This window comes from Macrotis lagotis, chromosome 5 (genome assembly GCF_037893015.1).
Source record: "Macrotis lagotis isolate mMagLag1 chromosome 5, bilby.v1.9.chrom.fasta, whole genome shotgun sequence".
Classification (NCBI taxonomy): Eukaryota; Metazoa; Chordata; class Mammalia; order Peramelemorphia; family Peramelidae; genus Macrotis; species Macrotis lagotis.
The window spans coordinates 228,153,755-228,166,100 of NC_133662.1; the positions used below are offsets into that span (position 1 = coordinate 228,153,755).

The 12,346-nt window shown below is 43.5% G+C and overlaps 1 protein-coding gene across 14 annotated transcripts in view; it reads right to left on the reverse strand.

Annotated features, from left to right (window-relative positions):
- The window catches only part of OTUD7B (OTU deubiquitinase 7B), an 81,281-nt gene extending 70,376 nt beyond the window's left edge, over positions 1-10,905 (reverse strand). For 4 of the 14 annotated variants that reach the window (XM_074188686.1, XM_074188685.1, XM_074188684.1 and 1 more), the window contains exon 1: positions 740-4,621. The gene's annotated coding sequence lies outside the window, so the exon portion shown is untranslated. Of the gene's footprint in view, positions 1-739; positions 4,622-10,144; positions 10,297-10,882 lie in introns of those variants that run through there. The other 10 variants (XM_074188693.1, XM_074188687.1, XM_074188681.1 and 7 more) reach the window with 6 other exon arrangements.
- Positions 10,906-12,346: the final 1,441 nt, after the last annotated feature.

The following is a 12,346-nucleotide window of genomic DNA, read 5'->3' on the forward strand; positions in this document are numbered from 1 at the left end:
TGACCAATTAGAAAAGGAAATTTACTGTTTTTTTAATAAGATATATCCAAATTGTAAGTATAAATGAAATTGAGACTGTTTGCTTTTTAAAAAATTATCGGGGCGGCTAGGTGGTACAATGGATAAAGCACCGGCCTTGGAGTCAGGAGTACCTGGGTTCAAATCCTGTCTCAGACACTTAATAATTACCTAGCTGTGTGGCCTTGGGCAAGCCACTTAACCCCATTTGCCTTGCAAAAACCTAAAAATACAAATCATCAAGGAAAGACTAAATAAAATTATAAAAAAAAAAAATGATCATATTATTCCCCTCTGGTCTTTCGAATGAGTCATCTAATTCTACTTTCTCCAGGACAGCTTCGAGAGATATTCTTCCAAAAGGTTCCCTAAAACATGAAGCAATATTAGGGACACAATACACCAGAATTTAAATCCTCATAATTCCTTTGCTGAGTGACAACCTAAATAATTCCCTAATGAAAAAAAAGCAGGCAGAAATATGTAGCCAATCATTTTCTAGATAACCTGGATTCTGAGACTGTTCTTCTTACCTTAAAATGGAATGTCAACTATCAGCTTCACTTGCTAATTCCATTACCAGTCTTGCTTCTTTCACTCATCCCCCCCCCCCCAAGAAATGTTTGGTCTCACCTCCTCCAGGAAGTTTTCCTTGATCACACCTTTATTCAGTACTTCTTCAGCTCAGATACATAACTCTCCTACAATCACTTGCACTTACTGTGTTGCTTTTCCAGTATTCTTTTTCTTGATGGCATGCATCTCCTCAAGAGTAGGGGCTGTGACTTCCTTTATTAGTCTGTGAATTCTGAGGCAGAAACCATGTCTTTCTTCCTCTTTCCTCTGAATTTCCCTAATATCCAGTATACATATCTATACAGAAGAGGAGAGTGACCAAAATGAAAATATAGGAATTCCAGTTTCCACCTCAACTCAGATCTCAGCAGAATGCACATTGTCATTTCTATGTATCAGGAGATATAGACAGGGTACTCAAAAACAAAGACCATGATGTCTAACCTTCTAGAAATAAGAATGACTCATTATGAGTAATTATTCTCCATTCCCTGGAACCCACTCCCCCCCACCCCCACACATACATATACACATTCAAAAACAAAATGTACCCTTGCCCACTTAAGAAAGAATTAGGATTTGGTAGCTCAGCCAAAAGGAATGGTTTCCAAAATAAAGCCCTTCTCCAAGGAGAATTTTAACAGACTCCAGAAGAAACATTAATCAGAGCTTAGGTATATGCCACTAAGAATGATATTCTTCTAAAAGATGTATATACAAGGCATCAACCCTCCCACGCTATTAGATGTGACCAAGTCTTTCCAAAGAAGCCTAAAGACATGAACTCCATTATTCTGCACTTCAAGTGTCAGAAATTGAGGCATATAATCCAAACATATACTTGCAATTCAACCAGCACATCAAAATCAAAACTGTCCTTCCCAACATATAAATTAATGAAACTTCCAACCTCAGGGAAGTGAAATGCAGACTGGGTACTGAGGCAGACATTGTTTCTAGGCAAACATAAACAAATCTTTTTATTCACAGTCCAATTTATTATGCCCAGTTTCTTTTACTGTAAGATGAACCAGGTCAACTCCAAAAATATTCTCCAAAAACAAACAGATGAAAGGTGTAAGCTGTCAGTCTATGATCAGTTCTATCACTTAACAAAACATTTAAGCCAAACTGACTTTAACTTTAGAACTCTCCCTACCCTCTTGCCCAGCCCCAAGCACCAATCAGTCATAAAGCTTCAGAATAGCACCTATTCCCTATATTGACAAGGCCACATAAGGGAAATTTATTTGAGTATTTAGGGTTAATGAGAAGGCAAATAGCAAACTCTTAAATATCTCTCAATTTGATCTTCACCTTTCAATTCCCAAGCAAGTTTATTAAACCCTCTTCACCTTTATCTCATTCCCCAAATAATCTGTTTCAAATTGTTTTTTTCTCATTTCAAGCCCTAAATCATGAGTCCATGTACATTCACAACAGATTACCTACCTAGCCTTCTAACTTACTATGAGATTAAGTCCATCAAATTTGAGCTTCCTTAACTGCCTTCCACTATTCCCAAAAGTTTTTCAATAACACCACACTCCCACTCTCTCTTCCTTTTCTCTGGCTCCAGAAGAAGAGGAATTCCTGGACGCCTGACTTTTTTTGGGGGGAGGTCCTCCTGATTCCAGGGTTGGTGCTCTATCTACTGTACCACCTAACTGCCCCTAGATCCTCACTATTGACACTCTGTCTAGATTTTTGATTCCTTTTCAAGGATAACATGGTCTGATAGACAAAGTGTTGGTCTGAGAGTCAGCATTGAAATCCCAACTACTTACTAGCTATGTGATCCTGGGTAAATCACTTATCCTTTCCATGCTTCACTTTCCTCATCTGTAGAATGAGGAAATAGCGCCTAACATTGTGATTGTGAGGATCAAATTTTATATATATATATAAAAGCACTTTAGAAACATTAAAATTCCACAAAAATGAAGGCTATTATTTCAGGACCTTAATTCCATGTCAATTCCCTTTCCAGTATCCCCCCAATGGCTCCTTTTTTCTCCCTCCAAGTATATTCAAGGTCTCTCCTATACCAAAAGACCTTTCCCAGACCCTTCCACCTCTTCCAGCTATCATTCTATCTCTCCTAAAACCTTCACTGCTATCTATACCTCTCAAAAATTGTTTATGAACAAGGTCTGTCTTTCAATGTACTCTTATCAATTTCTAGCTTCCACCATCATGACAAACTTGATCTCTCAAAGGCCACTCATATTGGGTTGGCAATCATCCAATCCTATATTTGACTTTTTTTTCTTATTACTTGCCCCTCTATCATATGTGACCCTACTAATCACTCTCCTCTGCACTTGTGTTCTGAGACACCACTTTACTAGTGATTTTCCTACTTCTCAAACTACCCTTCCGGGTGTTCTCTCTAGCTGTTCATCCTCTTCCTGACAACTTAACATGTGTGCTCCCCAAGAGTCTGTATCAGACTGTTTCCTCTCTGCTCTCTTTGATAATCTTATATAAATGAGATGAAATAGGAAAGGCAAAATGGTGGTAAATAATACAGAATGACTGAAGATCATGGAACAGAATCAAGAAATGCCTACCTAAAGAAGATTCATCTGACAGCAGTACAAACGATGGGTTGATACCTGTAATTCCTGAAAAGAAACTACTGCAGTACTAGAGAGTGTCAATGGGAACAGAAAAGGTGGAAACAATATTGTGAAAGTGAACCTAAGAAAACTTGATAACAAATTAGATATATAAGAAAAAGAAGAGAGAAGAGTCAACATTCATTCCAAGATTTCTAATGTGGGACAAATGGTGAATGGACATTGATTAGATATCCAAAATGGGGGGAGGGGCCCACTGGTGAGAAATAAGAGTGAAAACATCAATCTAAGTGATTAGAGATGAAAGCTCAGATAAAGAGGTCAGGGCTGGAGATAAAAGATTTGGGAGTCATCCATACATAAATGGGTATTGAAGTCATGGAAATGACTTCATGGGCATGTATGTAAAACACTTTTCGACTCTTAAATTGTCATGTCAATTATTATCCCCACCTTCCCAAGGTCTCCTTCCCCTTCTGTAGGCCCCTAAAGCACCGATTTAATATTCTATTATGATTAGCTGCAATTGGGTCTTGGGGAGTTCTTAACCAAATGTGGTATTTACTTGTAAGAACTCATATTCTAGTACAGAGCAAGGGCTTAATAAATTAATGAATTTCTACCTTGAGGACTATGACAGTTGTCTCGTAATAGAACTCCCGACTTTAATCCAGTCTGGATACAACTGTCAGAATACTCATCCTCAAGAAAACCACTGATTTTATTATTTACCTTCTCAAAAACATTCCATGCCTTATTTATTACCTACATAATAAGGTCTAAATTTCTTAGACAGATAGCCCCAAAAGGTTCTGCACCCAAGTTAGTTTTCTCTCTCAACTTTCCCTTTTTAAGGGCCCTCTGCTCCAGCAAAACCAAAATAAGTTGTTCCCCAAACATCCCTTGTAGTTCTGTACTCTGGGCCTTTACTGATCCCAGACACATCTCTACTGTGTCTGGAATAGTTCAACATTCTCCACCCTCTCCAGCATCCTGCCCTATACTTATTACTAATATCTTAACCAGCATTCAAGGCTCAGCTTGAATGACACTTCATCCATTGAAACCATCCTGGATTCCTCCAGAAGGAAGTCATCTCTCCCTCCTCTACTTCCAAAGTACTTTCACTTGGACATCTCTAGCTCCATCATCACATTCAGCAGTTCTGATTACCAATTCATTTATTATCTCACCTATTAGAAAACAGGTACTTTAAGAGCATATTTCCGTCTAGTTCATCTGGGTAGAGGACAGAGTTCTGTGAAGAGGCAGCACTGGCATTGTGGAAAGAGCATTCAATTTAGAGGCATAAAACCAAAGTTTGATTCCCAAGTCAGTCACTTTTTTAGCCACATGAACACTAACAAATCACTTAACTTCTCAGTGCCTCCTGTAAGATTGTAAGAATTCTTACACCACCTACCTCACAGGACATATATATATATATATATATATATATATATATATATATATATATATATGCTTTGTTACCCTGAAAATGCTGTATAAGTGAGTTATTACTGCACACATAAGGCATTCAGACATTTGCTGAATTGAATTTTAAACCAAATTAGGAGTAACTCATTACCCTCTATTGGTTCACCTAAAATAGATGGGAAGATTATTCCCAAATAAAAGCATTTTTAAGGTTGTTTTCATAAAGAAGGATGGGGAGACTGATTTAAACTGGCACAGAAAATTCAATTATTATTCTACTTGAGGAACTGTTTTAGGCCCTAGGAATACAATGACAAACAAAACCACCCCTGTCTTCAAAGACCTCACATTCTACTGGGGAATAGAAATACACAGAGAAATCACACAAGATCATCAGAAAAGGAAGAGGGCACTCTCAACCAAAAGGTTCTAGGAAGGTTCTGTGCAGGACACAGTCCTTGGGAATTAAGATTTGGGAAGCTAGAATGAAGTGAGAGTGTTTTCTGGGAATGGTGAAGAGTTTGCATAAAAGAACCAGGCTAGAGATGGCAAGTCTAGTTCAGGAACAGCTAGGAGTTCAGTTTGACTAATAAGTACAATGCATAAAGAGAAATAGTACAGAATAAGGGTGGAAAGGTAAACAGGAATCAAATTTTATAGGCCCTTAAATGCCAGGCTGAGGGATTTGTATCATGTCCCTGAGGCAAGAGGAAGCCACAGATGGTTATTGAGCAGGGAAGCAACTTGGTCAGTCATACTAGTGCCTAAGCTTATTACTTAGGAGAGGGAAGAGACTGGGAGCAGAAGACCAATTAAAAACTGATTATAATTGTCTATACAAAAGATGATTAGGGCCTGCAAAACCCCAGAGGAATCATGGACTATTAGTCCTGAAAGTGAAGCCACACTGAAAAAAGTTTCCAACTCTTTATCAACAAACATTCAATTGTTGCCAAACTTTGATCCCTCCCTGGTAATCCTAATGTTGCCCCAGACCACTAAAACACTTAGCATGTGCTAAAATGCAAACATACTTTATTATTTTGTATCCCAAGACCAGCACAGCTCCTGGTATATAAGTGCTTAACAAATCTTAGGTGGTATTAGTCTGAGCCAAATATTAGAAGGAAATTTTCTATGAAAACAATTACCTATTTTTTAAAAAGCACAAAATGCATCACAAAATCAACACAATGCTTAAGATTATCCTCTTTCTATTTTCATGGCTTCAACCAACACCTCAAAAGAACGGCTCTGTACTTTGTTAGTTCAGTCATAGATTTCCAACCACTGACATTTCCCTGTAAGTTTCATACTTTTATTTCAAACTCAACACATTCAAAACTGATCTGATTTCCCTCCTACACAAGCTCTCCTCTTTCCTATCATAAGAGTCTTAAATTTCTGCCTGGCTTTCAGCCTTCTCATCATTCACCAACCCCTACCAATAATAAAGTCCCAATACAGTTAGTCAAATTTATTTCTCTAAGTTCTCCAAATGAAAGCCTAAGTTGGTGTCAATTTCTTTAAGTACAAGGCAAATTTCTGCTTCCACATATTCCCTTCATAGTCTCTGTCATCTTATAAACTCCTTATCTCTAAATTATCCACTTCGCTCACCCTTCTTGGAATCCAAATTCTATTTATTCTTCAGGGTCTAGCTCAAATATCACTTTCTTCAGGAAGCTTTCACTGATTTCTCCCCTCTCTAAACTCCTCCAATACTTATAGTGTATGCCAAACAAACACTTAATTGTATACTTTTGCTATATTTGATAGTTTCTTGTATATTTGTCTTGTCTCCCTAACTCGATATCAAGTTCTTTGAAATTAGGGACTTTATCTTTTACAAGTTTCCTCTACTTGTTTTCCTATCCCACCACTTAAGGAGTGCATAGCAGGTCCTTAATATTTGTTGATTGATTGTTCTCCACCATTAGCACCGATATTTCCTAGAGAAAATAAAGGGATGAGACAGAACCCTAGAACACACACTGTTAAGAATGATCCTGAGTAGGTTGTAGGACTAGAACCCAGTCTTTTTCAATCTCTGATTTCCAGAGTCCAAAGGAAATGACAATCTTCTCATCCTAGAGTTAAATCATAATCTTTTACCAATGACATCAGAAGCACAAAGCTTTGGTAACAATTATGAGGTCAGGTGAATTCAGATCAACTACTGTATGTGAAAGAGGGGTAATTAACTTTAAGGGGTTAATTTTCCCTTTTAAAAAAATTGGTCAAATTTTGAAATAAATTTACTTCAGGAGGAAAGGTCTTGATAAATTTTGATTGAATATGGTTAGTTCTAATTCTGTCTTTTAGTTACTAATCTTTGAGGGGGAGAAAAATAGTTCAATTCTCCTCATATTAATGCACAATTCAGGAGATCTTGTGATTAACTCACTCTCTAGTTATATACATGAAAAACTCACAGGCCTAAAGGGCTAGCTAGGAGGTCAGTATAGCCCCTAAAAGGGTTTGCTACAAGACATGTGGGAAGGGCTAGGAGGCCAGTATAGCCCCAAAAGGGTTTACCACAAGACATATGGGGCAGTTAGATGGTACACAGTGCTAGGCCTGGAGGCAGACTCATCTTCCTAAGTTCAAATGTGACCTCAGAGAACTTACTAGCTGTGTGATCCTGAGCAAGTCATTTAACCCTGTTTGCCTCAGTTTCCTCATCTGTAAAATAAACATAGAAAAAATGGCAAACAATTCCAGTATCTTTGCCAAGAATACTCAAATAAGAGCCACAAAGAATAGGACAGACCAGAAATAAAATTTAAAAAGACATGTCTCTCACCAACATTCTTAGTATAGTTAAATTTCAATTATCCACAAGTTAGGTTGTTTATTTTATACCATTATAACCATAGGTTGCCTCTATGCGGCTATATAGCACATTCCATGTTAAGAGGATTTTTAAGGAGCAATAGAAAAGGATGATTTTCTGAATAAGATAAACTTTAGCCAGGGTTCTAGAAGACATAGACTGGTAGAGAAAAGTAATTCCTCTAGGTGGTGATGCAAAGACAGATCCCAATATTAGATAATGTTCATTTAATTCAAATTTTAATAGCAACATAAACAAAGGATAAACTTGTTAGGGTTTTTAATTATGTTGGTTTCCAAATCAAATTTTGCACTGTTCATTTCTGGATTGCCTATACCACTGATCCCCTACAATCTTAACAGACGACTGAGCATTGAATGGATGCCCCCCCCCCCTTTTTTTTGGCTTACCACAAGAAAGTAGATAACTTTTAGTTACAGATTTTGGGATCCTCCCATATACTAAACCACTCTTGAGGGGAGTATAGAGAGATCTTTGTAAAATTAGGCTGTTTGAAACAGAACTTCTTCCACAGTGGAAACTGAAGCTCCAGCCAAGACTCTCTGCATTTAAACTGGTTCAGGAGAGAAAAAGATCTGCATCCCTTCTCTCTGAACCAAAATTCTTAGTACATCATTCTTCCACTCAGTCTGGCTTCCAAACCCCCCCTCTCCTCACAACTCTATTTCATCATCACTTACCATGACCTATACTATAGGACTCTTCATTCTAGTCAATCTCACTTTTTCCCCCATTCCTCCCATAGCCTTGCTCATTCCCACCCACACCAATTTTACACATACCATTTCCTCACCTGGAATGTCTTTATCAATTTCTGTTGTCTTCCAAAACCCAGGTAAAAATCTATCTTATCCAAGAAGTTAACCGCTTCTCATTGCTCCTAGATTCTAAGTTTCACACAGCACTTTCCACTGCATTAAACTGAATCAAGTTCATATGCTGTTTCATAAGTATTGAGTCATACTCTCTTTTCAAATAACCCAAAGGGCTGATGAGGGTAGGTATTCCTTTCTATTGTGTTTGGATTCTGAAGAATTCAACAATATGCCTCAGAATTAGCTTCATAACAAATATGTCCAGCCTCATCCCAATTCTTTCCCTGGTCCTTTGAGGTTTACTCAAACTACAGGCATTTCAACCAGGGGATTTGTTCCTGCCACAATTATAAATAGGTCATGGAGCATGTCAGTAATCATTGAGCTAACTCTTAACACGCAGACAAAAATGAGGCATCTGAGTGTACTACTACTAATCCTTTTGGGACCTCAAAAAAAATCAGATTCCACTTCCCATATTATGTTTCTCAAAACATCGTTAGAGAAATAAGAGAGAAAAAAATGGAGTTTTCAGAATAATTTTTAGGATGTCCGTGCACTCTAACCTCACCCAAATAACACCTATGACTACAACAGATCACACCTCCAAAATCCAACTAAACTCAACAATGATTACCCTAAGCCATAATTCTGTTAAGAGGGTAGGGAAGCGTTTTCTAAAGCTTTCATTCACTGTGTACTTTAATTCCAGGATTTGAAACAGACCAGTGCCCAAATGTTCTGGGTCTGAGGGATTAATTTTCAGAGACAGGAAAGGACTGAGTGACAATATGTAATAGTGGAAAAAGCATTAGAATCTACGTTTTCTCAGAGCATTAAACCAAAGGGACAGGCTTAATTGGGCAGAAACGTGAGTAACAAATGCATCTCTGGAACAGTCTGATATATCCTTTGCCACTCCAGCTCGGAGTAGCCCCTAAATCAGTCAGAATAGTCAACTCTGGAACATTCAGACTAATGAAGGGCGAGATAGTCCCGAATGGTAAATAATGTTATTGGGCGAGATAGTCCGGAATGGTAAAATAGTGTTATTTTCGATCTTTCTCTTTTCATTGTGAGTACAAATAATAACGTATCAATTGTTTCATTAGGCGGGGAGGGGACCAAGAGGCAAGATAAACAGTTGCGATAGCCCTAGGACTGTCTCGTTTCCCTGTCAATTTTAGTTCTGCTGTTACCACTCATCAGACTGAGTGACTTTGTTGCTCTCAGTCCTCCACTGGACATAACAAACAAAGCCAGAGGGAAAGTGGCTCCTGAACTTGGGTTAGCAGCTACTGGAGAACCAGGAGGACGCACGGGTTAACTCAGTAATTTGTTGGTGTTAAAAGTATGGCTTTATGCCCAGGGACATGTTGAAGCCGCGGGCACGCTCTCTGCAGCCACCCCAGTTGCCTTCTTTCCCAGCTTCATCAATATTTGAGCCTTTAATCAATAATGAAACATGCACTTTCTCATTAAAACGAAGCATAACGTTAGGAAAGAAAATCTACAAAGTTCCCAAACAAAAAGCAACAAATCGAGAGTTAACATCCGGACTCGTCTAGACCCCAGCTGCCCTGGGTGGAGGGCTGTCAGGCCGCGGTTCGGGCTCTCCCAGCCTCGGAGAGGCCGCCGGCCCGGCCCGGCCCGGCCCCGGGCTGCGGACAAGCTCCCCAGAAAGACGCGCGGGGCAGCCGCCCTTCCGCGGCTCGGGCGAGCCGCCGCCGGCGCCGGGCTTCGGCGGAGGGGGAGCGGCGCGGCGGGCCGGGCCGGGCCGGGCTACAAATACCGCGGGCCGGCAGACACGCCGGGCCGGGCCGGGCCGGGCCGGGCCGGGCCCGCCGCTCCTCACTCACCCGCGCCGCTCAAGTTTCTCGCCTCCTCCCGCAACTTCGCCCTCAGTCCGGGGCGGCCCCGGGGCCCGCGGCCGCCGCGCCGGGTGTCCCCGCGCCGGCCGCTGGTTGCCAGGAGCGCCGGGCGGGGGTCCGCCGCGGCGGGGGGCGCTCCGCAAACGGGGGGCTCGGGCCCCGGCGAAGGTCGGGGCGGACCCCCGGAAGCCGCCCCCACCAAGGGGTCCGCGGGGCGCACGAGGGACGGGGCGGGGGCTCCGCGACCCGAGGCCGCCTCGGCTCGGCCCGTCCCCTCCCCCCGGCGCGGGCCCCTCCCGGGCCGGCCCGGCTCGCGCTGCCCGCTCCGCCCCGCGCGCTCCGCGCCCGGTACCCGCTCGGCCTCCAGCCGCTGCCCCGGAGCGGCCGCTCCTCACCCGTCCGGCCGGAAACTGGCGCCTGTTTCCGGCCGGAGCGGGTTGGGAGCGACACCTCCAGCCGCGGAGGCCGCCGCGGCCGCGGCCGGAGCCGCCCCGCCCCGCCCGCGGCCCCGCCCCGCCCCGCGTTCTCCGCCGCGGCCCCGCCTCGCTCTTCACCCGCCCGTGACCCCGTTTCTCGCGAGTGGGGTGACCCCTCGGTGCCCGTTTGTCCCCTCGGGGCCAGCCCGCGCCGGAGCTCGGGGGGCTCGACAAGCGCCCCGTCCGGTTCTCCGTGCCAGCCTCCAGGGCCGGGACCCCCCCCCCCCAAGCCTTTCCTGGTCCCACGCACCGAAGGAAGCGAGGCCCGGTCCGGGAGTTAGCTCCCGCAGCGTGGGGGGCGTGGGCTGGGACCCCCGGGGGGCAGCGCCCCGACGGCCATCTCAGGAAGACTTTGTGGTGACGCCTCGCGCCGGAGGGAATGCCAAGGCCGTCCCGGGGTGCCAACTTGCTGGCATCGGCGTTTTACGCTGAGCTCCTGTCGGCTGGCCTGCCCGGTGTTGGAGTGAGCCCGCATGCACCCGTGCGCCCTGCACCCCCGGAGGCCCCCGGTCCCGTCCGCAGCCAGTCCCCAAGCATTTATTGTGCCTCTCGCTTTTTACGGGGCAGTAAAGGTGTCGGGACACACTGGGGAGCCAGGTCAGACTAGGAAACCTTAAACCTGCCTGGGGGGGCCTCCTTCCGAAGGAGGAGCCAGGACTCGGGGAGGCCACCTCCCAGGTCCCGGGCCGCTTCCTAGGGGGCCTCGCTAGTCTGCAGGAGTCACACAGGCACTTTGTTCCAGCTTCCTTCGGTGCCTTACGATGCAAAGCATTCCAGTGGCTGGAGACATCCCCGGGCAAACTGGCTGTGTAGCACAGCGGTCTGCCTCCGGGTCCTCGACTGTGAAACAGCACCTACCTCCTAGGGTTTTGTGAGGCTCCAATAACATGACATTGGTAACGCTCTGAGCACATTCACTGCTTGATAAGTTCAGGTTGAAAATTTGGAGACTGGCTCGAGAGTTAAGAAACTGACTGAGCCTCTTGGGTTGGGAGTGCAGTGGGGAGGGGGAAGCCGCTGATCCCTCTTTATATTTCTAAACTATGAGCGGTTTGCCATCACTCCAAAGGAGTCTAGGTCGTTGGGACACTGGACTTCCTGGACATGCAAGCAGCAGCAGCCTGCCCCGACCCACCCACCCACCCTGAGCAATATATAATAAGCATGTTCTTACCATGTCCTTTATTCCCTTCTTCATCTGCTCATCTTCAAAGATCCAAGGCAAGGATCTGAGAACTAGAGACAACAAATAATACATTGGTTCCTTACCAGTGAAAATGGTAAGAATTCCAAGCAAGACTGGGAAACAGGGAGGCAGATAACTCCAAAAAGCAGACTGATGTAAAAACTTAGAAACTGAGATATCACATATGTCGGTGTTATTCCATGACTCTGGTGCTTGGAATGGTGCCTGGCATATAGTAGGCATTTAATGTTTCTTAATTGATTATTGATCCATGCATAGATAATGGTAATTGGGTGGCTGCCAGTGGTTGGCATGGGATATATTTTGCAGGATCTGATAAACACATCTCCCATATAGAGGGACTCAAGAGGATGTACCCCGGTTTGGGGAATGCTACTATCACAAATGCCCTGGTTACACTTTCTTAGTAAATACCCTTTCTAAAAGTCAATTAAATCAAGCTGATAATCATTAAGGAGCAAGCAGATTAAGACTCCTAAGTATAGCAGAAACTTCGGGAATCTGCAG